The sequence below is a fragment of the Molossus molossus genome, unplaced genomic scaffold (assembly GCF_014108415.1).
Source record: "Molossus molossus isolate mMolMol1 unplaced genomic scaffold, mMolMol1.p scaffold_m16_p_14, whole genome shotgun sequence".
In the NCBI taxonomy this organism is placed as follows: domain Eukaryota; kingdom Metazoa; phylum Chordata; class Mammalia; order Chiroptera; family Molossidae; genus Molossus; species Molossus molossus.
The window spans coordinates 37,530,111-37,558,070 of record NW_023425349.1 but is presented as its reverse complement, the minus strand read 5'-3'; positions in this window follow the sequence as shown (position 1 = coordinate 37,558,070).

The window sequence follows — 27,960 nt, the reverse complement described above, 5'->3', positions numbered from 1 at the left end:
CCAGGGATTGAACCCATAACCTTAGTGTATAGAGAAGACACTCTAAGCAACTGAGCTATCCAGCCAGGGCTACTTTTTTATTTTTAAAGGTGAGAGGCCATGTAGCTGCCACCAGCATAAAGTTTCCTACCAGCAAGAAGTGCTGCTCAGGTTAAACTATAGCCCTCAGCTTCAACTTTTGCCCTAACTCTTCGATGCACCCCCACTGTGAAATATGTACCTGCCACCCTGATGGATGGACGCTTCCCCATATGGGTAAGGAGTCTGCAGCTGATTACATCGCAGGTTTCCCATATCATTCTTATGGGTTCTGCAGCACAGTTCCTTGAACTGACAGCTGTACAATAGCACCTTTTGAACTGTTCCTGGTCTCCTGCCAGAAAACTTATCTTTTAACATTTTGCACCCACCTCCCAACTCCTAAGGGCAAGCAGAGAAAGGAAGGAGTGTGTTTTAAAAGAAATTCCAAGCTCTATTGTGTTCCCCCCACTTTGTAGTTCATTCTTGTCATTGATGGAAAGCATGGTGGAGAGCAGCAGGAGAGCAGATTGCTTTAGAGTGTCTAGTAATTCCAAGTTCATCACATTGCAGCACAGCTATTGAGTGCCTGCTGTATACCAGGCACTCGGCTAGTTGCTGGGGATGAAAGGTAGGAAAAAATGTTTTGTTTTTAGCATTTATATGACTTCAGTGATCTAAATGGCATATCATGATTATAAAGTAAGTGAATAAATGTCTGTTTTTTTTTTTGCTTTGAAGAAGACCCCATCCTAGAAAGCAAAGAGCAATAACATTTTCTTTTTCCCCTCTATTTCCCATAACTGAAATAAATACTGCTCTATGAAAACTCATTTCTTTAGGATCTTCTTGAGAACCTGTCAATGTGTGTGGGTGTGGGTATTTATATAATATATATAATATAAATATATATTATATATTATAATATTATTATGTAATAATATCTAATTATATAATATAATAATATACAATATATTATATTATAATATATTATATATAATATATGTTAATTATATAATATATAATGTATATTAATTATATTAATATATGATGTTACAATAATATATTATTATAATATATATAATATATATATGTGTATATATATATGTAGAGAGAGAGAGAGAGAGAGATAGAGAGAGGACTCATGAAAGAAATTTCTTTCCAGACTCATCACCCTGAATAACTTGACTCCCCACAAGTAATTGGTTTGCTTTGATCTTATGGGCACTATGAAGTCTGAGTGTCTCTTCCCTCTTTGCAGAGATGTTAGGGCACTCAAACTAGTGAGACAGGAGAATGTTGCAGCATAAATTATTTCCCCCCTACTAATCCTATTTCTGACTTTGGTTATTTTTTCCTTCTCCTACTTGCCATCTGTTTGATTTTTCTCACTTATTTTAACCGTGTAGAACTATTTACCTACATTTTAATAAACCTCACATTTCTTTTGGGAATAGGTAGAATATTCTTAAATACATTAATAAAATAGGCAACGATTATACTTAGGAAAAATGCAAGCCAGATATATTTATGCTTGGAGGTTTTCCTGAAGGTTTTAATGATTTATCTAGTTTTAATGTTCTTTAGGTCCCCAAGTAAAGAATTCATATACTTCCAGTGAATTTTATAGTCAGGATAGACCACAGAGATACCTAGTTTATTTTTAAGAATGATCGTCATTTACTTTTGTTAGGGTTTATATATAGAATAAGATAGTAATTTTTCCCATTTTATATTATAAAAATAATACAAGCTCATGTTAAAAAATTGTACACAGCATATAAACTGAAAATAGGCACTAAATTAAAAGTCTTTATCCCTTCCTAGTCCCCCAAATTCCCCTCCCTTTGTCACCTTATAGATTTTTCTATGTACTTATAAGAATATATGTATGTGTATATATATACTTAGATGTCACCTGAATGAATCATACTATTCTGCAAAGTAAGCTTTTGTCAGTTGACAAAATATGAACATATTTTTCAGGGCAGTATAAATAGCTCTTATTTTTTTATAGCAGTTAATTAGTTGATTGTATGAATACTTCATACCTTATTTGACTAAGCCTCCTAATCACAAGCACTCACACTCCCCAAGCAAGGTTTAATTTTTTAAAGTTTTAGAATGTGTTTGCCTATGTGCAGGTTGTTCGAGTCACCCTGCCTCTGCTCGGAGTTCCCACAGGGCTCGGGGAGCCTGGTGATGTGGGAAGTGAGCTGGGATAACTGAGCTGCAATTGCTCGCGTGGGCTCTGTGTATCTCGAAACAAAACCCCCTGGAGCAGCCAGCTGCTATTCCACTACTATCATATATTTATTTTGTGCTTGGTAAAGTGCTTTCACGTGCATCATCTCACTAATCCTAACAACATCTCGGAAGGTAGAGGTTGCTGTTCCTGTTTTCGGAAAGTGACTTTCATGGAGGTTCTGGGATTCGGCCAGCACCATATAGCTCCCACATGGCACATCCAAGGCTCCCGCCCCGCTTCCCAGGGCATTTCCCCCAAACCACAGCTACCCCATGTCCAGGGCTGATACTGGATCTTTCATCCAACTTTAGCCTCACCATTAGTGTTCATTCTTCAGCCCTTAAGCAGGTCATGCCTCAGCTGGATCTGAGACTTTATTTGTGGCTCCCACTCAATTCAAACCTCAAACACGTTTTGCAAACACACCCTTAGTAGCTGCCTGCAGGCTGGCCAGCATGAGACCCTGCTCCCAATGGCTCTGGCTGCAGCCTCTCCAGGCCAGTGATGATTCAGCCTATATAGTGCTTTCTTTGTTAAAAGAATTGTTTTCCACTCTCTGCTTTTTTTTTTTTTAAAGAGAATTTTTCTGTAAGACTATAAATTCTTTGAGCAGATAGTTATCAGAGGCTTTTGTAATAGCAAAGTGCTTTTCAGCAAAAGTCAGTTTGACAGATAAACATACTGCATAATTAAAGGATTAGCATTGCTTGTCCTGAAATTAAATAAGGAGGGGAGGACTTTTGTGCTAACTTGTTTATGATAAAATTATTTGTCGTCATTTTGCAGGGAATAACTCCCAAGCTGTGAGATAGTGTCAGTTTTGATGTTTTCGCCTCGGAGGTGAGTGGGACATGACATCCACACAATGTGACCACAGTGGCACATACCTGAATCGTCTCCAGCTTTCACATCCAGACAGTGCCCCTTTGTGAGTGAAGAGGAACACTCCCTTCTTCCTCCCTCCTTTGTATTTCTACGGGAGGAGAAGTTTCATCTTCCAGCGTATTATGGAAGCAACCTGATTTTTTGTGTAGATTGGGTGGTTGCTTTTATTAGGTGATTCAATCTCTCTCTGACCCAGGCCACAGTGACTGGAAAGGGTGTTGGGGGAAGACTGATCGGAGGGGTTTTGGGACAGAACACCAGGCTAATGGGTTGAACAGAAGGCCAGTTTTATATTGAGATCAAAGCCAGTTCTGCTCCTTTGACCCTCTGCCGCTTTCCTTCCAGCAGGTGTTTTCTTGTGTCCATGGCTAGGACATTCTGGACATTTTGTCCATTGAGACCTTCTTGCAGGGTCCTGCTGGCTTCACCGAGGCTCTGGCTGACCGGGTTCCCATGTGTCTGTGCTCCAGGAGTGCGGTCCCCGCGCCCAGACCCCAGAGCAGTTCTTCAAGTCTCTGATGCAATGGGAAAAGGTTCAGTCAGGACTTGACACCAACCTTGGACCCCAAAGTCCAAACTTGTCCCCATGATGCTGCCTCCCAAAAGGCAGTATTTGAAGCAGAGCTTTGAAAGTTGGTAGGATTATTTTAAGTTCAGGTTAAAGTGTATGTGTATGGGGGGGGGGGGGGGAGCGCAGTCATTGAACAGAGAAGAAAAAGCATTAGACAGATGGTGAGAACAGGAATGTTAGAGGAATTTGGGAAGGAGAGGGCGACACGGGGAGCCAGATCACAATGCTTGTTTGGGAGGGGCAGTAGCAGGCCCTCTCTGGACCATGTGTCACTTCCCTGTGGCTTCTTGTGATCTGGGAGCCTCTGTGGTGGATGCATGTGGGCAGCACCCTCACGTGGGCATGGCTGAGTGTCCCTTTGCCTTGGGGCTTCCTCTAGAGTCCAGGAGAGCACGTGGTCTGCCTGTAGGAACGTCCCACCCCAGCAGGCAGCCCCCCGGCCAAGGGGGATGAGAGTTGGGGGACAAATGCTCCATCCTCCTTTCCTTCAAGGGGGCAGCTCTGAGACATTGTCTATGCAGGTTCTCTGAGGGCTGAGCCAGGGGGCCACAGTGGGGTCCAGCTCGACAACACTACCTTCCCTGCTTCCTTGTTTCGTTCTTCTGCTCCCTGCTCCCTGGGTTCATCTCCCAGAGAAACAACCTGCACATATGCTGTGCGAGCACGGAGGAAACTACCGACGGCACAGCTGGTTGTCCGCACGACTTACTTGGCGCAGAGCAGGGGAGGGGAGGTGTGGGATATGGGTGAGGGTGGGGGAGAAAAGGATGAAGGGTGATGGGCATAAAACGTACTGGAAAAACCTCAGAAAGCGTTTAAACACAGAATGCCATGTTCTTTGATACATAATCTATAAAGACAAGAAAAGGATGGAGAGGGAACTTACGACGGGAAGAAAGGAAGACTTCAGTTTTTAAAAAAATGGGCAAGACCAAGCTATAGTGTTTAGGATTTCACATTTGTGTGAGAAGACTATAAAAAAGCCCCACAAGGATGGGACTGTTATTTAAATCCCCATAGTGGTTACTTTTGGGAGGAGATAGGTAGTGGCTGGGATGGAATGGAGCATATAATAGGGGTTTTGAATAAATTAAAAATTTATTAAGATTTACATTTGTTTTGAATACTTTTCTGCATCTATATTATATTTTACTTTGCAATGAAAAGGTTAAAAAAAAAAACCTGGTAGGTTGGGCACAATCACTCTGTGCATTTATGCAAAAATTTTTGTGTGTATAAAAACAAACACAAGCCCGGCCGGGTGGCTCAGGTGGTTGGGGCATCATCTCCTACACCAAAATGGTTTCGGGTTCCATTCCTGGTCAGGGCACATACCTAAGTTGCGTACGGGAGGCAACTGATCAATGTTTCTCTCTCACATTGATGTTTCTCTCTCTGTGTTTCTTCCTTTCTGTCTAAAATCAATAAACGTATCTTCCAGTGAGAATTTAAAAAAATCCATACAAATAAAACAGTAGTGGATCAGTGGGTATATAAAGTTACCCTTGACAGCTAAAGAGAATGTTCCAGAATTAGGTCAAGGACTCTCTCCCTCTCCAAATCCATGAAGGCTCAAGGCGTTGGGCTGGGCAGCTTTTCCACCTAACTTTGTCCAGACAGATGAAGGCAGGAAGGATTAGTTTTGATCATGCCCACTAGATGTGTGAGTAACATTCTGTCTGGTAATTATTTTTGACATTTGACAGTTCTAGGCACAACCTTTGCAGCTCTGAAATGTTGGCAGTGCATTTATTTTTGAAGTGTTTATATTTTCCTACAAGCAACCAAGTATTTGCAGGATGTCTCTGTGAGTAACTTGTTTCAAATTAGAGAGTTTTGGAGAGTCACAAACCAGAGGGAAGCTTGGAGTATCTGGAAAGAAGCCATCACTTAGCAACAACAACCAACACAGCAAAAGTGGGACTTTTAATTAAAAAAGTAAATCAGCCCCTGTGTATAGAACTGGACTCACAATCTTTCAGCGCAGACACCAGGTGAATCTTGTTTCCAGATATCTTCCCCACCTGTTTGCCACACTGCTGAAATTCCAATTCTTTTAGATTACCTCTTTGGCTGGTGAATTTTATTTTTTGAAACAGATGGCATTCTTTTTATTCATTAGTTGTTTGTTTGTTTTTTATCCTCACCAGAGGACATTCTTCCATTTTTTGTTCAGGTAGAGTGGGAGGGAGAGAGAGAGAGAAACATCAATGTGAAAGGGACACACTGAATGGCTGCCACCCACATGACCAACCAGGGCTGGGGACAAACCGCAACCAAGGCACGTGCCCTTAGCGGGAACCGAACCTGAGTCTCTCTGGACCGCAGGCCAACACTCTAACCGCTGAACCAAACCAGCCAGGGCATCATTTGTTTTTCATTTTAAAATTAAATTTATAGGTTAATGGATGAGTTTCAAAATGCAAATATCCACAGGAAAAGTAGCCCAGTTAAGATTGTTATGAGACTTTTATACTATTGTAACCAAACAACAAAAAAAAACAGAGGTTTGGCTCCTGTCACAATGAAAGCCAAACTTGTGAGGCAGGTGCTGGTGCAAAAGGAGTATTCGAGAGCCACACAACCTGGGAGAATGGTGGACTCCCGGTCTCAAAGACAGTCTCCCCTCTCCCCGTCTCAAAGATCTTCTCACCTCCCTGCTCAAGCTCCCTGTTCTTATAGGGATAGGAAGGGGAGGGCCTTTTTTGTAGTCAAGTAGCTTGCTGGATTTTGGTGTGCTCGGGTTCCTATCCATTCATCTTCCCAGCTTTTGGCCCACTCAGTGTAAGAACCCTTCCCTGCTGTCATCTTGGTCAACAGAAGAGACTCCCTAGCACTTAAGATGGACTGCCTACTGTAACACTAAGATGAAAACAATGCAGAGAGAAAGGGATTCAACCAATCACCAACAGAAAACTGGTTTTACTATCTCTAGTATGGAAGGCATGTTTGGAGCACTTAACAAATGGTTGCTGTTGCTTCTCTTATTCATGGTGAGGCCCTATCTCTCTCGTGGATTAGCTGCCCATCAGTTTTACTTCTATGGCACCTAACAGACTGCCTGGATCATAGCAGGAAGTCAATACATGTTTTCTGAATGAATAAAGCAACATCAAAAATGATTTGAGAGAATTTCCCCAAAGACAGAATTCACCCAGTTGTTAATTTTGATTAAGGACAAGCTCATCAGAGATTGTAAACCACTTTATGATTTGCTGAAGGGAAGTTTTTAGCTGGAAACTGTGGCAATAAGGATATCCACATCAATCCTCCTAAACCAACACCTGTCTCATCCTTGTCTCTGGGTCTGAAGGTTGACCTAATCTCCTGTCTGAATGAGCATTTAAGCAATGTCAGTTCCTACCTCATTCTTGTTCATCTTTTTCCTTTTTATTTAAATTTGTTGTTTTTTTAAATAGCCACATCTTTTTAATCCTGTTTAAATACTCAATATGTATAATCAATACCATGTGACAATTAAATGCACTTTTCAGAATAACTTTGTCATTTTCCCATGAGCTATTATGTACAGATACATGTGTGTGCACACACATTTCTTTTTTAAATTTCTCACCTGAGGATATTTTTCTATTTATTATCAGATAAAGTGGGAGGGGGGGGAGAGAGAGAGAGAGAGAGAGAGAGAGCGAGAGGACAGAGAGAAACATCGATGTGATAGAGCTACATCGACTGGTTGCCTTCCGCACGACCCAACCAGGACCAGAGATGAACCACACGGAGGTACATGCACTTGACTGGAATTAAACCTGCGACTCATTGGTCCACAGGCCAACGCTCTAATCGCTGAGCCAAACCAGCCAGGGCTGCACACACATTTTTACCCAAAGGATGTTTGATGTAGCAGATTGAAAGGGCAGAAGGTGGGTAAGTGGAGATGAGAGGTGGGAAGGGTTATGTTTTTGGAGAGGGGATGGCAAGAGGAAAATGTGGTGGTGGAAAACTGCTGTGTCACCTGGTGGCAGAACTAGTGGGCCAATTCAGGCAGACTGAAGGTTGGAGAAACGGAGGGGAATGGGAGTAAAGCTGAGAAGTTAAGATGGGGTCATATCAAGAGCTAAACAGAGGAGCTTTTGCTGTATTGGGTAAATAATAGAGAGCCATTGAAAGATCCTGAGCAGGCAAATGTCCTGAACAAACTGATGTTTTAGGAAGATGTATTGGAAAAAATGTGTAGGATGGATTGGAGATAGATAGACAGAAGGGAGAGCTGCTATTGTCAGGGTCTAGTGGAAAGAACAAATGAGAATTTTGGAATCAGACAGACGTAATTTCGGTTCTTGCCATAGTGTTATTTTTTAGCAGTATGATCTTTGGAAGGTGAATTAAATTCCCTAAGCCTCAGTTTTCCCATCTATAAAATGGGGATCATAATAGTACTGACCTCAAAGTGTTGTTCAGTGAGATTCTACAATAATTTAAAGTGCCTGACACGGGGTCTGGCACATACCAATGAGTGGGTGAGTAGTAGTATTGGGAGAAGGCAGACAGTAAGGTTTAGATGAGAAACCATAAAGGAAACCATGAGAAGCAGGATTAATATCCTCTCTTCCCTCCTGCCCTCTAGATCAGGAGCTGAAAAACTCCGGTTAGTGGGTCAAATCCAGCTTGAGGTGTGTTCCACACAGTCCTCACACTAGGAATCATTTTTACATTTAGAAAGGATTGTAGAAAACAGATAAAGAAGATATGACAAAGACTATATGTGGCTCACAAAGCTGAAAATACTATTTATTTTACTTCTATATATCTTTAAAATAGCGTAAATAAAATATTTACCATGCTTTTTACTGGCCCTTTATAGAAGAAGTTTGTTGACTCCTCTTATAGAGTAAACCCTTGAAAATCTAAGCAAAGGCTCCATCATGGAAAGACCACATCTATACAACGATACACATGGGGGCCCCCGGGGCACTTTCCTCTTGGCTCAGGGGACCAGCAAAGCCCTGTGCATGCTGGGAGAGGCTGCTTTGCTCAGAGCTTCAACCTCAGAGAGTTTTACTAAGTGCAATCATGTCCTGGGCCCTAGGCTCTCCGTACCCCGTTCCTCTCCCAAACCTCTGGCTCTGGCTTGTTACAAAGGAATATTGTAGGAATCTCCAATATCTGCAAACATTCATAGGCCCTTGAGGGGGAAAAGGCTTCTTCAGCATTTGCATAATATTTTGGATAAAGGAGTCTTTGTGTCCTGGAAACCTGTAGAAAGTTTTCTTTGTACAAAGGGCAAGGCAGAAAGAAGGGGGTCCCTAAGTGCACTGATCATATCATTGTTTTACAAATCTGAGGCTTATCTAAAGCAAAACAGATTTGCTGTCCCAGAGATTTTTAAGAAATCAGATATTTAAGCTATGGTTATAGAATATATGACATAATGAAAACATGTAGGAATACTTCAGAAAAAAAGAAAAGAAAAAATGAAGATAAAAAGCAGCAGCAAAGATCTGATTAAATCAGAGCACATGGGCTAGATGAATTTGACAAGGAGGAATGAGCTTCAGGAATAATATTTTTCCTCATGTCTTGTGTCCAATTTTACCTTTAAAAAGACACTTAGAAATACATCTTCTTAAAACAAATAAAAATACATCCTCTTATTTATAAAGCTATCATGATGATACTTAAGTTTAGAATCTTAATGTTATCAATGGAAAAAGCCATCCTTCTTGAACTATTTCTTGACATTCAGAGAATAAATCCTTCAATTCAGGCACATACCCATTCAACAGATTTACAGTCATGTGCTGTTTAACTACGGGGATCGTCTAAGAAATGTGTCATTAGGCGATTTTGTCGTAAGAACATCACAGAGTGCACTTACCAAGTCGAGATGGTGTAGCCTATTGCATACCCAGGCTACATGGTACAGCATTGCTCCTAGGCTACAAGCCTGCAGAGCATGTTACAAAACAACATGAAATTAAATCAAGCACAAGAGAAAATAATGCGATCAAGACACAAGATGTATGAGGCTGCTGCCCATGTAATATAGTATATTGTTTAGAACAAACATTTTTTATAAGTAGAAAGAGTACACTCTAAAATAACGATATAAATACATAAACTGGTAACATAATTGTTTGTTGTCATTATCAAGTCTTATGTGCTGTATGCATTTGTATGTGCTGTACTTTGATGTGACTGGCGGCGCAGTAGATCTGTTTACACCAGCATCGCCGTGAACATGTGAGCAATGCACTGCACTGTGACATTAGGACGGCTACATGTCACTCGGCAATAGAAAAGTTCCAGCTCCATTATAATCTTAGGGGACCGTGGTCATATGGGGGTGGGCAAAGGTAGGTTAAATTACCACCATCATTACCTAAAAGACAAACCATAAGGAAGGATATGAAATAATAACGACAACAATAATAAGACAAATAATACAAATAAATAATACACTAATAAATAAATAATAATACAAGAATAAACTCTGTGTTTTGGGTACTCACAACTGTAAACCTGCTTTTGCCCACCCCTGTGAATGCAGTCCATCATTGACCGAAATGTCTTAGGAGGTGTATAACTGTATTTCAACTGTAAATACTAGAAACAGGGCTAGGACAATGGTCTCAGGTCTCATGGAGGGTGCAGCCCTGTGGTTAGAGAAATAATACGTAAGTATATGAACAAGTAGTTAGACATTGAGGTAAGCTGCATGAAAGAAATAAACAGCATTTTGTGAAAGAGAACAGAAGGCGTTAGGAGTCCCTTACTTTAGAAAGGGGAACTCAGGCCATGTCTCTGTGAAGATTTGACACTTCAGCCAAGCCCAGAGGATGTCTCAGGTCAGGTTCCCCTGAAGCAGAGCCTCGATGAGGATGGTGTGGGGATCCTTTACTAGGAAATGTTCTGGAGAGCTGGGGATGAGGGTGGGGCCTGGAGCACAGAGACACTCACCCTCAGGTCTGAGGCGTGGATTTGGTACCCGAGAGTGAGAAACTCTTTAAATTTGGTCCCCATGTGCCATATTCACCTCACCCTGGTTGTGGTTCTGGTCCACAGGGACAAAGCATGAAAAGTATAAAAAGTACAAGAGGAACATGAAGACCACTGTCTGAACTGCCTCCATCCTCTACTCCAGCCTGGTGACAATTATTATTGGTTTCTGGTTTATCCTTCCTGAGGAATTTTATGCATATGAAACCTAATGCACAAAGGTTATATAGAACATTTTGAAAGAAATTAAAGGAGACACAAATAAGTGGAACAACATCCTGGGTTCATAGATGAAAAGTTTTAATATTGTTAAAATATTAAAAATTAATACTGTTAAAATGTCCATACTGCCCTGGCCAGTTTGGCTCAGCGGTTAGAGCGTCGGCCTGCGGTCCGGAGAGACCCGGGTTCGGTTCCCACTAAGGGCACGTACTTCGGTTGCAGTTTGTCCCCGGCCCTGGTTGGTCGTGCGGGTGGCAGCCACTCGATGTGTCCCTTCACATCGATGTTTCTCACTCTCTCTCCCTTCCTCTCTCTCCCTCCCATTCTATCTGTACAAAAAATGGAAAAATATCCTCGGGTGAGGATAAAAAGAAATAAAATGTCCATACTACCCAAAATAATCTACAGGGTCAATATAATTTTTATAAAAATTCCAATGACATTTTCTTGCAGAAATAGAAAAATCTATTCTAAATTCATATGGAATCCTAAGGGACCTGAATAGCAAAAATAATCTTGAAAATGAAGGACAAAGTTGGAGGTCTCACACTTCCTGATGTTAAAACCTACTATAAAGTTACAGTAATCAAAATAGTGTGGTACTGGCACAAAGAGTGACATTTAGAAGAAAGCTCAGAAATAAACCCCAGTGAATGCTAAGACCATTCAATAGGGTAAAGAATAGTCTTTTCAACGGATGGTGCTGAGAAACTTGGGTATCCACAGGCAAAATTATGAAGTTGCAGCCTTACCGTACACCATATACAAAACATTAACTCAAAATGGACCAAAGACCTAAATATAAGAGCAAAAACTATAAATCTCTTAGAAGGAAACAGGGGAAAAGCTTCATCACATTAGATTTGACAATGATTTTTGTGGATATGGCATAAAAACACAGCAAACAAAAGAAAAAAAAAAGCAAAAAGGACTTTATCAAAAGTAAAATCCTTTGTGCATAGAAGGACACCATCAATAGAGTAAATAGGCAACCCGCAGAATGGAGAAATATTTGCAAAATATATATCTGATAAGGGGCTAATATCTAGAATATATAAAGAACTCTTACAATTCAATGACAAAACCCCCCCAAAACCCAATTAAAAGATGGGCAAAGGACTTGAATGGATATTTTCCCAAAGATATATAGATTGCCAATAAGCACACGAAAAGATGCTCAGCATTGCTAATCGTTAGGGAAACACAAATAAAACCACAATGAGATGTCACTTCACACTCATTCAAGTGGCTATTATTTTTAAAAAACAACACAGAAAATAACAAGCGTGGATGGACACTGAGAAATTGGAACCCTTGTGCATTGCTGGAGGGAATGTGAAATGGTGCAGCTGCTGTGGAAAATAGTTTGGCAGTTCCTCAAAAAATTAAACAGAGTATCATTACATGATCTAGTACTTTCATTTCTAAGTATATTCCCCAAAGAATTGAAGCAGAGACTCAAACAGATATTTGCATCCCAACATTCAAAGCAGCATTATTCACAATAGTTACAAGGTGGAAAGAACCCAAGAGTCCATCAATGAATGAATGAAACAAAATGTAGTATTTCTATACAATGGAATGTCATTCAGCCTTAAAAAGGAAGGAAATCTGACACGGGTCAGCCTTAAAGACATTATGCTAAGTGAAATAAACCAGTCACAAAAGGACCAACACTGTATGATTTCACTTGTATGAGATACTGAGAGTAATCAAACTCACAGAAACAGAAAGTAGAATGGTGGTTTTCAGGGGTTGGAGGGGAGAATGAAATGGGGAGTTATTTTTTAATGGGTAAAAATTTCTGTTCTGAAGATGGATACTTAATGTCACTTACAGCCACTTTGGAAGTAGTATGGCAGTTTCTTACAAAACTAAACATATTTTTACCATACAATCCAGCAATCATGCTTCTTGATATTTACCCAAAAAACTTGAAAGCTTATGTTTATACAAAAATCTACACGTGGCTATTTGTATCAGCTTTATTTATAATTGCCAAAACCAACATATTCTTTAGTAGGTGGATGGATTAATAAATTGTACTATATCTAGACAATGGAATATTATTCAGTGTTAAAAAGAAATGAGCTATTAAGCTACAAAAAGACATGGAAGAAACTTAAATGCATACTATTAAGGAAAGGAGCTAATCTGAAAAGGCTACATACTGTGTGATTCCAACCAGATGGCATTCTGGAAAAGACAAGACTATGGAGACAGTAAGTGATCACTTGTTGCGAGGGGCTGGAGGGAGGGAGGGAAGGATGAATAGAGCACAGAGGATATTTCAGGGCAGTGAAAATACTCTGTATGATACTATAGTGGTGATACCTGTCATTATACAGTATATAATAACACAAAGCAGGGTTACTGCTACATTGTTAAACATTTTTGTTTTGTCTAAATGTCAGAAGTTTCAAACTGTATTATCCTTGTCTATTTTGTTATATTCCAAGGATACTGTTATTCCTCTCAGAGCACAGCTCAATGTTATTATGGACATTGATAGTAAAATAGGATTTTTGCCATCTCATGATAGTTTCTTGCAGGCACTATGGCATAACTGAGAGATGTTAGAGACACCATGGTCGAATGGTTTATCACACTCTTAAAGAAATTTCAGATGTTGCAGTTATTACTCTTAGATAGTCAACATGGTTCCTGAATAAACAGTTAAAGTGTTTATGTTAATCAGTGGGGTTACTAATGAATAATAATACAGCAATGTTCCCACTAAATGTTATGGCCTGTTTGTTTTGGTTGATATTCTATTGCCCATTCATCTGTTATCCATCCATCCATCCATCCATCCATCCATCCATCCATCCATCCACCATCCATCCTCTACTTACTTCCAAAAATAACTCAAGGTGGTCTTGATATATTGCCACAGTTTTTGAATTGTGGATGTAGGCATTAGAATGACTCCAGGCGCTCTTTCAAAATGTAGAATTTGAGCCCTGTCATGAACCTACTAAATTGAAATCTCTAGCCTCCCCCACACCACATGATTCTTATGCACCCTAAAGTTTGTGAACAACTAGAGAATATTGGGATGTTGGAGGGTTGAAATCTGATCCTCCAACCCAGTTAATTAATCTCTGAAAGGCACACAGCGGTTGTTCTAATTCTGTGGCTATTTTCTCAACCACTTGCTGTTTTTTATTATAGGGAGTCATGTGAAAAATGTTGCCCACCCTCAAATGTTATTATATAGTTTTGGAAATCCCTTCATCCCAATCCAGTGTTTTTCTCTAAGAAGAGAAACATGTAGGGAAGGAAAACATCTGAATAGCAATGCACATTTATTTTTTGAGACAAGTTTAAAAAAAAATGTTGTCAGGTCTTTTCAAAAGCAACACTTCTGCCCTGAAGGCAAAGGGTGAAAACTTGGATCTTTTGAGACATCTAATCCCACTAGAAGGGATCCACAAATATCTGCACTTTTGAGAGGGAGGTTTGGGTAGTCTCTTTTCCTAACTCGCAGGTAAGAACCGCCTGGGGGTAATTGCCAAAGATGCAGATTCCAGGGCTTGCCTCAAAGATGCTGAATCAGACTCAACAGGGGAGTGGACTGAACATCATATTTTGAACAGATGCCTAGGATGAGTCTTATGTTCAGGCAACCTTGCTTTCAGAGGTAGAAATATGGGTTTAATTCCTTGCTCTGTTACCTTAGCTTGGTGATCCTTGGCAAATTACTTACTTAACTTCTCCAAACCTCAGTTTCTCCATTTACAAAACTTCTTTACTCAGTGGTTTTATCATAATAAAATAAACTGCTGATAGGTTAAGCTGCCAACACAGTTTCTAACTTGTAGTCAGAGCTTACTGTTTGTTACTTCCAGCCTGCTCCCTGTAGAACGATTATATGTGTTCAACTCCAGCCGACTTCCTCAGAATTTATGTTGCCCTTTATGCAGTAGTCCAGACTGGCTTGCTAGCAGAGAAGCATATGGCAAAGCTACCAAAGGAAACATCTCCCTGTAGATCTGAGCACTATTCCTTAAATTGTGGTTCATGCATCTAAATCCCCTATGGCTCGCTTTAAAAATAATTAAATTGCGCTGGCTGGTTTGGCTTAGTGGTTAGAGCATCAGCCTGTGGACCAGAGTCTCGGGTTTCATTTTGGTCAGGGGCACGTACCTCAGTTGTGGTTTGTCTCTGGCCCTGGTCAGGGTCGTATGGGAGGTAACTGGTCAATGTGTCTCTCTCATATTGATGTTTCTCTCTCTCTCCCCCTCCCTCCCACTCTATCTGAAGATAAATGGGAAAAAAAATCCTCGGGTGAGGATTAAAAGAAAAATTAAATCGGTAATCTAGATTCCTAGCTCTCATTCTATACTCATCAAATCAGAACATCCAGGAGCAAGATCTGTGATCAACTTTTTAAACAGGTACTTTTAGCAATTCTTATATATATAAAAGTTGAAAAGCAGAGGGAAAGAGCTTCTAACCATCACAAGGACCTCTTCCCAGAGAGGCCCCGGAATTGGCCTCTGATATCTCAGTCTGTGTCGTAGGCTGTCTCACTCTTCAGCATCCTTCCTGGTGGACAGTCTTCTTTGTCACTCTGGCTCCACTGACCTTACTAGACCTTGCACAGCTCTTGGATGCTCAGGGTGTTGTGGTAGAAATTCGGTCGGTGGGAAGAGACAGACTGCATGCACTCGAAGAATTAGAAGATGACTGTTTAATGTGCACCAGTGCTGGCCCAGCAGAGTCACCTCCAAAGACTGAGCGTGCGCCCGGGTCCCAGCAGCCTTTTATACATAATAAGCTTCCGGGTATTTGAGGGCTTTCTATTTCCGCTGTAGTTTAGGCAGTTGGCTGATATAAGGGGCAAGCAGGGTTACAGAAGCCAGAGGTAGGGTCTCTGCACTGCGAGCCAAGGGGGTTGTCTGCACCCAGCTTGCCTTCTCAAGGGGACACTGACATTCCAGCTGGTATGAAAATGAAATTTGATCTCTCATTTCCTGCTATGCCTTCTGGTTTCCATGCCCTTCTTTCATGGTCTTTCTCCACCCCTCTCTACTGGCAGGAAGGGTCATGACTTGTCCACAACTGTTGGGTTGTATCATCTCAGGTTGACAGTGGTCCTTTTGAGAGTGTTGGCCAAGAAGACCCCCTTTGTTGAAAAGATATCTAAGAAACATGATCTCTAAAACAAATGCTGAAAGCACAGCATGTCTTGAGGTCTGCTTTTTAAAAGTGACAGGTGGTGACTGGGCTGAGCCCAGAGATGTCTGAACATTCCAAGAACAAGTATCAAATATTGGTCCTTTCTAGCCTCTCGGTTTTCCAACAGTGCTGATCTCGGCATCTGAATACAGGGAGCACCTCAGATTCTAGATTGGTTCTCATTTCAGAGGTGCTCAGTTTGTCTGCCAGTGGTCTTCAGGAGTTCCTGTTGCTTCAAAATGAGGCTCCCGTGCCTACGGTCTGGCGAACAGCTCATAAGTGAGAGCAGGTTTGAGTTCAGAGGTGGAGCTTTGCCTCCTCCGTGGCTGTTCGTGTTGGTCAGTGGTGGCACCTTCAGCTGGAACTTGCTGTGAGAGAGCCAGCTCAGCGAGGGGGCCGAGCTTCTCTGAACTCTGAACTTAGTACTCAGGTTTGTACTTCCAAAAGAGGACCAGGGGAGCAAAGGGGGGAAAGGTGTACACTTCTATAGAACATAGGCCCCTCCTTCTCTACTCTGTCTGAGTGGAGATCTAAAGAGTGATTCATGGCAAACAGTATCTGCACCGCATTCCTCATCCTGGCTTTCACTGGAAGGAATTGCAAAAAGAGCACATTTTCAGTCAGGTGTCCATGCCAGGACGATCCACACAACTGAAAAACAAAACAACAGAGCTGGCTTCCCCTTCACCACATGTATCCACACCAGTCTCTACTTTGCTTCTTTTTATGTGATAACAGTTTGTCGTAATGTTGATCATTCTTGTACCCAAGAAACTCAGGTTCTTGAGTCAAATGCCTCAACAAATTGATGGTCTGAGTTTCCTGTGGGTTATTTTTTATAGGCATGAGAAATTAATGTCTAAGCATGATGCAATAGTTCAACTGGAGATTTAGCAAGGCTACCCTAGAATGTTGTCTAGGAAATCCCACATATAGATGGTGTCACAGGTTGGGGTCAGATCCTGGGATGGAGTTTGCTGTGTGGGTTTCTCAAGGGCTCTAGGGAAGGAGACAGCTGTAAGGGAGGAAAAGGAGTCGAGACTGGGCAGAATGCTGGCCCATGGCAGTCTCAGATGATTCCACTGGCGCTTCCGTGCTAGAATGGCCCTTGAGTGCTTACTGAGTTGAGCTGAGATGGGCCATGTTTGGATATGGGCCACCCCAGGACGGGCATGACTTTGGACCAGGTGGCTTCTGCTGCTGAGGCAGTCCTGGGAGGGGCTGATGGTAAAGCCTTTGTGCTTACGGCACTCCAGGTGGCCAAGACAAGTCCTTCATTGCAGGGAGCTCGGTGGGCCATCTTTATGTACACCGTAGATAAATGTAGATGGTGCTCCATTCATGTACACTCCTGCAAGAAGTAGATCAGTGTGATTTTGTACCACTTCCCACTTTGCCCTGGGGCTCTCCCTCTTTCTCGCTTGTTCTTATCTTCTCTAGATCCCTGTCTTTTCTCTCCTGCCTTTCAAGATAACTCTCCACCCAACATTTAGCTAGGAGAATACAGAACTATTAATGTCTGTGTCAGCATTCAGTGGCTCCCTCCATGTTGGATTCTGGTTTGAAAGTTTATTTTGAGTGCTGATTCAAACCTCTGTGTTCTTTCTAGCCTCAGGGTTTGCGCCACACACACCTTCCTTTGACAGAGGCCATCCCCTATCCGTGTATCTCAGCTTCTTTTCACAAAAAGAGAACACTCAAACCCAGGCTGGATTTGAAATAAGGCAGTGACCCAGAAGCCACATACCATCTTCAATGCTGAACTTGGCCATTTCCCTCAAGAAAGCCCAGGGTTCTGTTGGGATCTGTCCTCAAATATGCATATAGTACCTTGGTCCCTGTCTTTGGCCCTTCCAGAAATGAGTTGGCTTACCCAGTAAAGTCCATGGTAGCAGAGCTCAGATCCAAGAATTTTTGAGGGCATGTCACTGAGTGTCCTTTACTACCCAAGACCCGTAGATCTTGAGGGAATGGTAGCTCCTACCAACGTAGCATCAGCAATAACAGCTGCTTTGTATTTGCTGCTCAGATTCAGCTGAAACTCATCGGAAGTCAGATCTGATGAGGCCCTTAGTTCTGATGACTGCACTAACTTCATCTGATCAGATTTCCAGTTGGTCAGGCTGGTCGCTGAGTCTTTTGTCCTGCTGTTTCCTTTCCACCAATTTGGGCCGGTGGTACTTCATGAATAATGTATGCGCGCGAGCCAGCTGCGCACAGGAGGCTTTCCACTGTGTCTTTGCCGTGGAATTTTAGGTAGTTCTATGTAATGCATAAGTAATCAGGAAAAGCCAGATTGATTTAAAGTATCTAGAGACCTTTGAGGGTTTTTTCAAGTGTCCAAAGGAAAGGCATGATATGAACTCATGTGTAAGTGGCCATAACAAAGATTTTTCCTCTCGTCTTTATTTTTTAATTGAATTTATTGGTTTATGAAATTTATAGGTTTCAGGTGTACAAGTTTATAATACCCCATTTGTATATTGCATTGTGTGTTCACCACCTCCATCAAGTCTCCTTCTGTCACCATTTATCCCCTGCGCTGGGGTTTTAATGTTACAGCTGGCAGCGTTACAGGACAAAGGGTATATTATGATACTTCTACAATTATTTGAAACAAAACTTCATGCCAGCTTCTTTTGGTTCCTGTTGTTGCCTTAATCACCAAATGGTGTGGGTTAAAACAAAAGGCATAATTAAATTGAACCCAGTTTTGGGAGGAAAATTGGGCAACTCTTGGCTTAAACAGAAGCAGGTGGCGATGGAATGCTCGTGGAAGTGAGCTGCGGGGAGGGAATGCAGATTCGTTCCCTGAAAACAGTTAAACTTACTTGTGGTCTTTTGTGCCAGGCTGTGAAGATTTATGTATCTATCTATCATCTAGCTCTGTCTATCTGTTTATCTATCGATCTATCATCGATCTAAATCATATATATTTCCCAGTTTCAAAAAAAACTGATGGAAAAGCAATATGGTTTTAAGCAGAGTTGTTTTTGTGGTAAGGGATGGTGGGATTTTATTTGTGTGTCTTCTTGTTTGTGTATTTGTGTGTGTGGGTATTTAAAAAATTTTTTATTGTTAATCCTCACCGGAGGATTTATTTATTTATTTATTTATTTATTTATTTATTTATTTATTTATTTATTTATTTATTTATCTTTTTAGAGAGAGTGGAAGGGAGGGATAGGGAGGAGAGAGAAAGAGATAGAGAAAGAAACATTGATGTGAGAGAGACACATCGATTGGTTGCTTCCCGCATGTGCCCAACTGGGGTTGGGGATTGAACCTGCAACTCAGGTATGTACTCTTTTTTTTTTTTTTTTAATAGAATATAGTTTTTATTTCTTTTATTTTTTTTAAATTTTTTTTATTTATTCATTTGTTTTTGTTACAGATGTTTCTCATATTTCCCCCATTAGGTATGTAGTCTTGACCAGAATCAAATCTGAGACTCTGTGGTGCATGGGCCAATGCTCTAATCACTGAGCCACACCGGCCAGGGCTGAGGGTTGTTTTAAATAAAGCTATTCTTCTCTTTCAGTTACAATGTGCTTCCATTTGTACTTCATTCAGAACTCAGCTGTGGTGGAAAGCAATGCACATTGTATGTAACGAGCTTTCGTGGTGGAGAGAGGATGGATTGGAGGGTTGGCTCATCGCCCACTGGCTGCCTGGGATGGAGAGCAGCTGTGGCTGACAAGCAGGTATCTTCTTCCCTAACTGCTCTAGGGTGTCCCTTCCCGCGACCACGTGTTTGCTCCACGCGCTCTCAGCAGAGGCACATGTCTCCAGGCACAGGAGGGGGCCTCACCCAACTGTGTAAAGTGCCAGTTTCCCTCCAGACATTGTTGCCAAACATCATACATGATGCCCAGTTAAGTTTGAATTCCAGACACATAATGGATAATTTTTACAGTGTAAGTATGTCCTATGCAATACCTGGGATTAAAGTTATTCTTTAAACAAAAAAAAAAAATCTACAGTTCAAATTTAATCAGGGGTCCTGTCTTCTTAAGTCTGACACCCCTACCTCCAAGGGACAGTTTTCCTCTGATTGAGAATGGGTCAGACACTTTGTGAAGTCTCAGGTTTCTGTTGATGTTTTCCTCACTTCTCTTTTTGACTTTACTAAATCCATAAGGATGCCTGGATTTTTACAGCTCTCATTTCTTTATTGAAATGGAAACAGGTTTTATTATTTATGCTTAAAATAAAAAAGGTAATTGGACAGCCAGCTCTTCCACTTGCGAGTCACCATTTGATTTTTTATAGTTGAGTTGAGAATATAAATGCTATAGTAATTTGCCAAATCGGTTCTCTGAGGATTTTTACAGATGAGAAAAAACATTAGAATTGTGCCCTAGAAGGCCAGCTATAAAAATAAAATTTATTAAAGCCTGGAACAGGACTGAAGATGTTCAAAGGTGTGGTAACATTACAGGTTCTGTTTTCAGCTTTGAGATTAACTCGCTGTATGACCATAAGCAAAGCACTTCATCTTTCTGGCTCTCATTTTTCCCTTTTATAAAATGAGCTGGCTGGATTAGATACTTTGTAAGGCCCATTCTGACTCTTGTATCCCACTAAAACGATATCATGTTGCCAACACTCGGTGCCATACCTTTCCTGACCCGGCCACCTGGGAGGCTGATTCTGTCGGAAGCCAGGGAAGAGGACGTTCCAGGCAGCGCGGATTCCCGCAGTGACTGGCCAGCTGGGTTTCATCACTTCAGTAACAGAGGACTAGTGTCGACCTAGTTCTTTCTTACGTGCTCGCTCCATTTTGTGCGGTTGTGTGGGTTTGAGATAACAGAAAGTATTAGATGGTGTCTGTTTCGGTCAGTGGATGTGGGGTAAGGGTGGGTGAGGAGGGAGATTCAATGGACAAGGCATAACCATGTGGTAAGCACTAGGCTAGAGTCGGTGGTGGAGTAGTATGAGATACAACACGTGATTGATTTTAAGGACATTGTTTTCCTAGTTGTTGCTGATTGAATTGGCTATAAATTCTAGTATCTCTAGTATTTGGCTGCTCTGATGAGACGTAGTTGTCAGATCACATTATTCACTCCCACTACTATGTTACATCAGCTAGTGCACATGTGTGCACACGCACCCACACCCACTCACACCCACTCACACCCACAAACTCTCATTCACACCCCTACTCACCCCCACCCACCCCCACTCACACCCACCACACCCACTCACACCCACCACACCCTCACTCACACACACTCACACACACACTCACACTCTCACACACACGTAAAAGCTTTCTAGAAAGGGAACAAAAAAGAAGTCATGTACATAAGCGAAAGGCCAGAGAGGAGGCGAAAATAAGAAGAGCTGCATGCAAAAGAGCCACGTTCTGCCTCCCTTCTGTATACTCGCTGTTGTATTACTAAGATAAGGGTTTTAAAAAAGGAGCTGAACATTATAAAGTGCTTATTCGGTGCTAGTTATTGTTTTCAATGTGTGACACACAGTCACTTACCTAATGCCCTCAGCAACGCTATGTGATAGCGCTACTATCAGTCCGCTTTATAGATAAGAAAACGTAGGCACAAAGGGTTCGTAGGCACAAAGGGTTCGTTTCGCCTGTGCGTTTTAAGGTTTCGTACATCTTCTTCTTTTAGATTAGAAATTCCCTACTGTCATTAAAATGTGGTTGGTTCATATCTAAGAAATATATTCAGTATTTATATGAAGAATTCTATTTCCTAAGGAACTAATAATTATGATTTTGTAAAATATTCCCAGAGATCAGGGTTTGCATATGTCAAATGCAGTGCTTTGCAGTACAACTATCTCATATTTTCCCCAGACCCAGCAGAGTAGTTTCCCCCACTCATTATTTTAGAGGTACAGTAGTTATACAATGTGCTCCCCACCCCCACTCCCAGAAGATAGGTCAGTGTATTCTTTGAACTGGCTTGCACACAGGAGAAATCCCTTTTTAAAGAACTGGAAGATATGAGTGTGAGCATTCCAAACTGGACACTAGATTGGAAGCCACTGGATCCGAGTCATTTCTAATCATGATTTGCATAAGAATTATGCTGACAACTCCTGTGCACCTGTAATTAGGAGCTGGAGAAGTAGGAAGAAATGGCATCTTGGAGGGTAGAGCTTGCCCTTGGCTGTAATGGTTGTCCACTCCATCCACTTGAGGACAGAGGATAACAAAAGACAAAGCAAATGTTGACAGTCCTCTCTGTCATGTAGCTGAAAAATTCATCTTGGATTTATTAGCCACGTAAATTACTTTCTAGCAAAGCGTAGCCATCAATCAGCACGGAAAGATTAAAACGGTATCATTTCCTTGGGAATAATAAGCTAGAGGTGGGGTAGCAGTCCAAGAGCAATTATAACACAATTAAATGTTCAGGTTCCTCCCTCCTCCTCATGATTTATGCCTGAGAAAAGTGTATAGAAAGGTCTATATTTTCAAAAGGAGGGCAGAGCTGTCAAGTAGCCAAGAACAACAAAAAAGACATTAAAGATTCCTGAACAGAAGACTAACAACTTGCTATCTTTCTTTTCTTAGAAAGGAAAACATATATATCATGTAAACATATAAAAACATGTATACTGTGCAAAACAGGTGTTGTGTAAACATGCAATATCGTGTATTCCATGTAAACATGTAAAAAGAAAAGGACACCTATACCAAAACCAATTTAGATTTTTGTGTGTTTTTTTTTTTGAGTCTAATGAGAACAATCTGTTGCTTTGGGGAAATCATAATACAGTCTGAGATATGACTTCAGACAACCTTTGAGTCTATAATCGAGTTGTATGGGAGTTAGAGACTATTGTCTTCAGTCAAATGGATACAGTAAACCACATGGCCAAGTTATTGACTACCTCATTGGTGTAGAGTGCTAATTTGGTACTTTGGGCGACAAAGAAATAAAATGACACTAGAAGCAAAGAAAGAAAAAACAGATAAACTGGAATTCTTCAAAATTAAAAACTTTAGCTCATCAAAGGACATTATCAAGAAAATGAAAAGATAATCTAGAGAATGAGAGAAAATACTTGCAAATCGTATATTTGATAAGGGTCTAGTAGTCAGAATATAAAGAATTCCTATTACTCAACAAGAAAAAGACAACTAATTCAATTAAAAAGAAGACAAAGGACTTGAATAGATAGTTCTTCAAAGAAGATGTTTACGTGACTAACAAGTATATAAAAAGGTGCTCAACATCATTAGTCATTAGGGAAATGCACATCAAAGCCATATGAGATACTATTTCATATTTACTAGAAGTTTCTATAACAAAAAGAAAAGAAAAGAAAAATAACAACTGTTGGAGAGGATGTGGAGAAATTGGAGCCCTCATTCATTGCTGATGGAAAGTAAAATGACTCAGCCACTGTGGGAAACAGTATGGTGGTTCCTCCCAAAGTTAAACATAGTATTACCACATAATCCAGAGATTCCACTTCTTTTAGGTATATAGCCAAAGAATCGAAAACAGACTCAAACAAATACATGTACACGCACATTCATAGCAGCGATATTTACAGTCGCCAAAAGGTGGAAACAACCCAAGTGTCCATTGATAGAAAAATGGATACACAACTTGTGGTATATACATACAATGGAATGTGATTCAATTCTAAAATGGAAAGAAGCTCCAATACATTCTATAACATAGGTGAACCTCAAAAAGTTAAGCTAAGTGAAATAAGTCATACCCAGGTCACATATCATATGATTCTGTTTATATGAAATATCCAGCATACGCAATCCAGAGAGACGGAAAACAGACCAGTGGTTGCCACTAGTGGTTTGGAGTGATGAAAATGCCTGGAACTTGACAAATGTAGGGGTGTACGACATTGCACATGTACTAAATGCCATTGAATTTTACACTTGAAAATGGATAATTTTATGTGAATGTGAATTTTACCTTAATCACAAGATAAAGAGGAAAAGAAGTAGAGTGCTGTATGATGAAAAAGGGTGCTGGAGCCCTGGCCGGTATGCTCAGTGGTTAGAGCGTCGGCCTGCGGTCCAGAGAGACCCGGGTTCGGTTCCCGCTAAGGGCATGTACCTTGGTTACAGTTTGTCCCCGGCCCTGGTTGGGTTGTGCGGGTGGCAGCCACTCGATGTGTCCCTTTCATGTCGATGTTTCTCTCTCTCTCTCTTCCTCTCTCTCCCTCCCACTCACTCTATCTGAACAAAAAACAAAAGAATGTCCTCGGGTGAGGATTTAAAAAAAAAAAAAGGGCACTGGATTTGGAACCAGACTTGGGTTTGTGATTTGGCTCTGAAATAAACCTGGAGAAATCATTCCCTCTCACTCTGGAAAATGCACATTTATAAAATAGATAGAATTCTAACCTACCCTTGGGCATTTAGATAATAATCTGTGGACAACTGAGATAACATATCAAATGCTTTTTTTCACCTGTGATCATTATTTTCAAAATAAACTGGATATCCACTAAGCAAAAATGAGAATAATTGCCAAGTAATACCCATGGGAAAATGATGCATAAATACTGTGGAAAGGAGGAAATGCATGAATAAGCAAAGAGACAGGAGGGTGGGATGAGGTACAAGTAGCAAGACTGGACAGTTCCAGGTCTTCTGATGGAGTTTTCACATTTCTGGGGAGGCAGAAATCCACTACATGGATCAGCCAAAGGATCAGATAGTGGTGGGAGATGAAGGAGCAGAGGGCTTGGTTCACCCTCAGTGGTATAAACCACTGCTGTAACAGAGCTAGCTGACCCCTGGAAATTAAGGATCTGCACCACGTGAGGTGCCCTCAGCCTGGGCTGAGCCAAGCCCACTGCTGGTGACTCAAAGGGTTGCTAATTATATCCATTGTGCGATGTGCAGACATGCCTAATTGCCCCCGGCCCCTGGGCACGACAGTGATAACAATGCCATTTATAAGTCTTGCTTCATCTTCCTCAATGAACCCAGGCCATATGCCCACTCATAGTTGACTCTGCCAAGAGAGCGATGGAGAAGGAAGAGCCTAGTGACTCAGGGGAGTTGTTTGTGCAGGCACATGGGAAGCAAGGGGATGCTTCTGTCTTTAGCTGTGTGCTAACTGCTTTTTGTTCAAGATCAAGGACATGGAGAAAGGCTTTGTTTGGGGAAAAACATCCTTTGTACAGCAGGTCAGCAGAAGTCAGAAAGGAAAATTCATTCTATTACTTCCAGTAATGGAAAATATTTGTTTGCCATGGGCAAGTAATTATTATATAAATAAGTCATACAAAGAAAACTTAAACAATTTTAGGATAAATTAAAAAATGGGGTACCCTCCAGCCTTTGTTCTGCATGTGTGCACACATGCACACGTGCTTGTCATGTGCGTGTGTGTGTTTGTGTACATGCCCATTGCTGAGGGCCCACAAAGCTCTGGTGTAGATTTGGGTCTGGCCCACTAACAAAGAGCTCAGCTCCCCCAGCAGCAGCTTCGTGGCTCAGAGCATTCATTGTTTCAAGTGTCCACAATGTAGAAAGTTGGCCTGAAAGGACGAATCCACCCAAGCTCAGCCTTCTCTTCAATGACATGAGGTATATATTTCTAACAGAAATGAAACTTGAACTTCTAGGACTTTACTTTTCTAGATGGGGGGGGGGGGGTCCTTGTTACCAGGTGTTTTCTATGGAGGTCTCTACAGATATGAGGGTATACAGGGAATCACCATAAGACAAAAACTATTCACTAATGAAGTGGCCACTTAAAGCAGTAAAAACCTCCTTCACACGGCCTCCCCCCTTTACAGCAACGTTACTTTTGCTGATTGTTAGATGTTGTAAACACCCAGCGACACACTTAGGTACAGTATAAGGACCTGGAAAGCATATGCCCTCCTTGAGACTGAGTAAGGCCAGCCTCCCCAAAGACCCCATGAGCTCTTACCCTTATCAGAGGACGTTTTGACAACAGCACAACTTCCTGGAGTCTTGGAGTCAGAGAGGTCGCCCCCACCCCCAAACGGCGGAGCTGCTGCCGCAGCCACTGCTCCACGCAGCCCTCAGTCGGCCTACGTTGTGTCCTTAGGTATGTGAAAGGAGCCGTGTACTTTGCCCATGTCACATACCCTGTGACAGCCATGCACATGTGTGTCTTAGTTCATTCTGCTGTGGCAGAATCCCACGGACTGGGTGGCCCATCAACAGGAATGTATTTCTTTCAGCTGTGGAGCCTGGGCAGCCCATGGTCCAGGTGCCAGCAGACTCGGTGTTTGCTGAGAGAGAGCCCTCCTCGTGGTCCATAGACGACTGTCTTCTCACTGTGTCCTCACATGCTGGAAGGGGCTAGGGAGCTCTCTGGGGTCTCCCTTAAAGGGCACTAATCCCATTCATGAACAAGCCACCTACTGACCTAATCACCTCCCAAAGGCCACTCCCCTCCTATTACCATCACATTGGGGATTAGATTTCAACATGTGAATTTTGGGAGGACACCGACATTCAGTCTGTAGCAGTCTGTGGACAGACCACAGGGTCTGCATAAAGGAGAATAAGGCACCTAAAAAGCATGCAACTGCAGTGCTTCCTACGGATGCCAGCTTGCTTGGTTGTCATTGTGTCTGGATCAGCCGGTTCTTTTCATCAAAATCCCTCTCTGGGTCTCAGATTCAGTGAAAATCTCAGAGGGCTTTTTGTGAGCTGGCAGAAGAAAGAAAATGTAATGACCCCACTGAGTTCCTGGAAGACTTTTAGCAAAGTATTTACACTCACCTGAATTGCCTAGACTCCAAAATCTAAGGCAGAAGTCCTTTGAGAGTTTAGTACAAATCAGAGAAAGCCTGTGATCATAAGCCACTGTTACTGAATTTTTTTGATAATACAAAGCAAGCAGGACCTCTCTGCCTTGGTATTGAAAAACCCCACTGAAGGGTAAGAGATGCAGCTGTGGGTGTCTGATCTATACGCTCTCTGGGGTTGGCCAGTATGTGACGGGCAGCATTCTCTCTTTCACTATGCTTCCTTCTTGCTTGCTTGATAGGAAGAGGTTGGTTTCTATTAGAAGAACTTCAAACAAATAATAAAGAAGGTGTATATTTTCTCCATCAAATTCCATGGATGACACCACCATAGATAATACAATATTTCTTTTCTAACCTTAATGTTGGTGTTTTCCTTGGTTCCCATACTTTTGTCATCTTGGCATAAACTGGTAAACCTCAGCACATTAGGCTAGATTTCTTAAAGTTCATCAATTTACAATTTGATGTAAAGATATGTTAGATCTATACACATTTTCCTGAGGAGAAGTTAATACACAGAACAGGATCCTTCACAAGCAAACCATGTAAAATGCATCCTCCTGCTTTTTCTGCTTTGATTGGCTTTTCTTCCTGAAATCAATCTCCACTTCTCCCACTCTCCTCTTTGGCTCTGCAGAGGGAAGTAAGGAACAATGGCAGACACGTCCATGGTAATAACCCGTCCTGCCGCACATTATATATTTTGCCTTCCTAAACACATGGAGAGCCTTAATGTGTCTAAGGGAATAAAAAGGGAGTTGCATTCATTGCAGGATCTCCCTGCCTACTCACGTCACTTGCCAAACAGCAGGCCAGTAAAAGACCTTCCTTTCCTTAATGGCTGCAAAGTTTCTGAATTTGAGTTCATGCAAATTTGGATTATTCTATGATGACGCAAGCTGGTAAAGAGACCGTGGTTGTGACTAATTCAGTCAGGAAAGAAGAGGACATGGCTTGATGTTATACCAGAATATGAGCATCTCTCATTAATAGGTCTTTGATGCATTTTTGCATTCCCAGCACCCCCCCCCCCAACTATGCCTGGCATGTTCACAGGCTCAATAACTACCCAGTGGATGGAACTCACATTCAAAGTGTTCTCCTTGGCCAGAAAAACCAT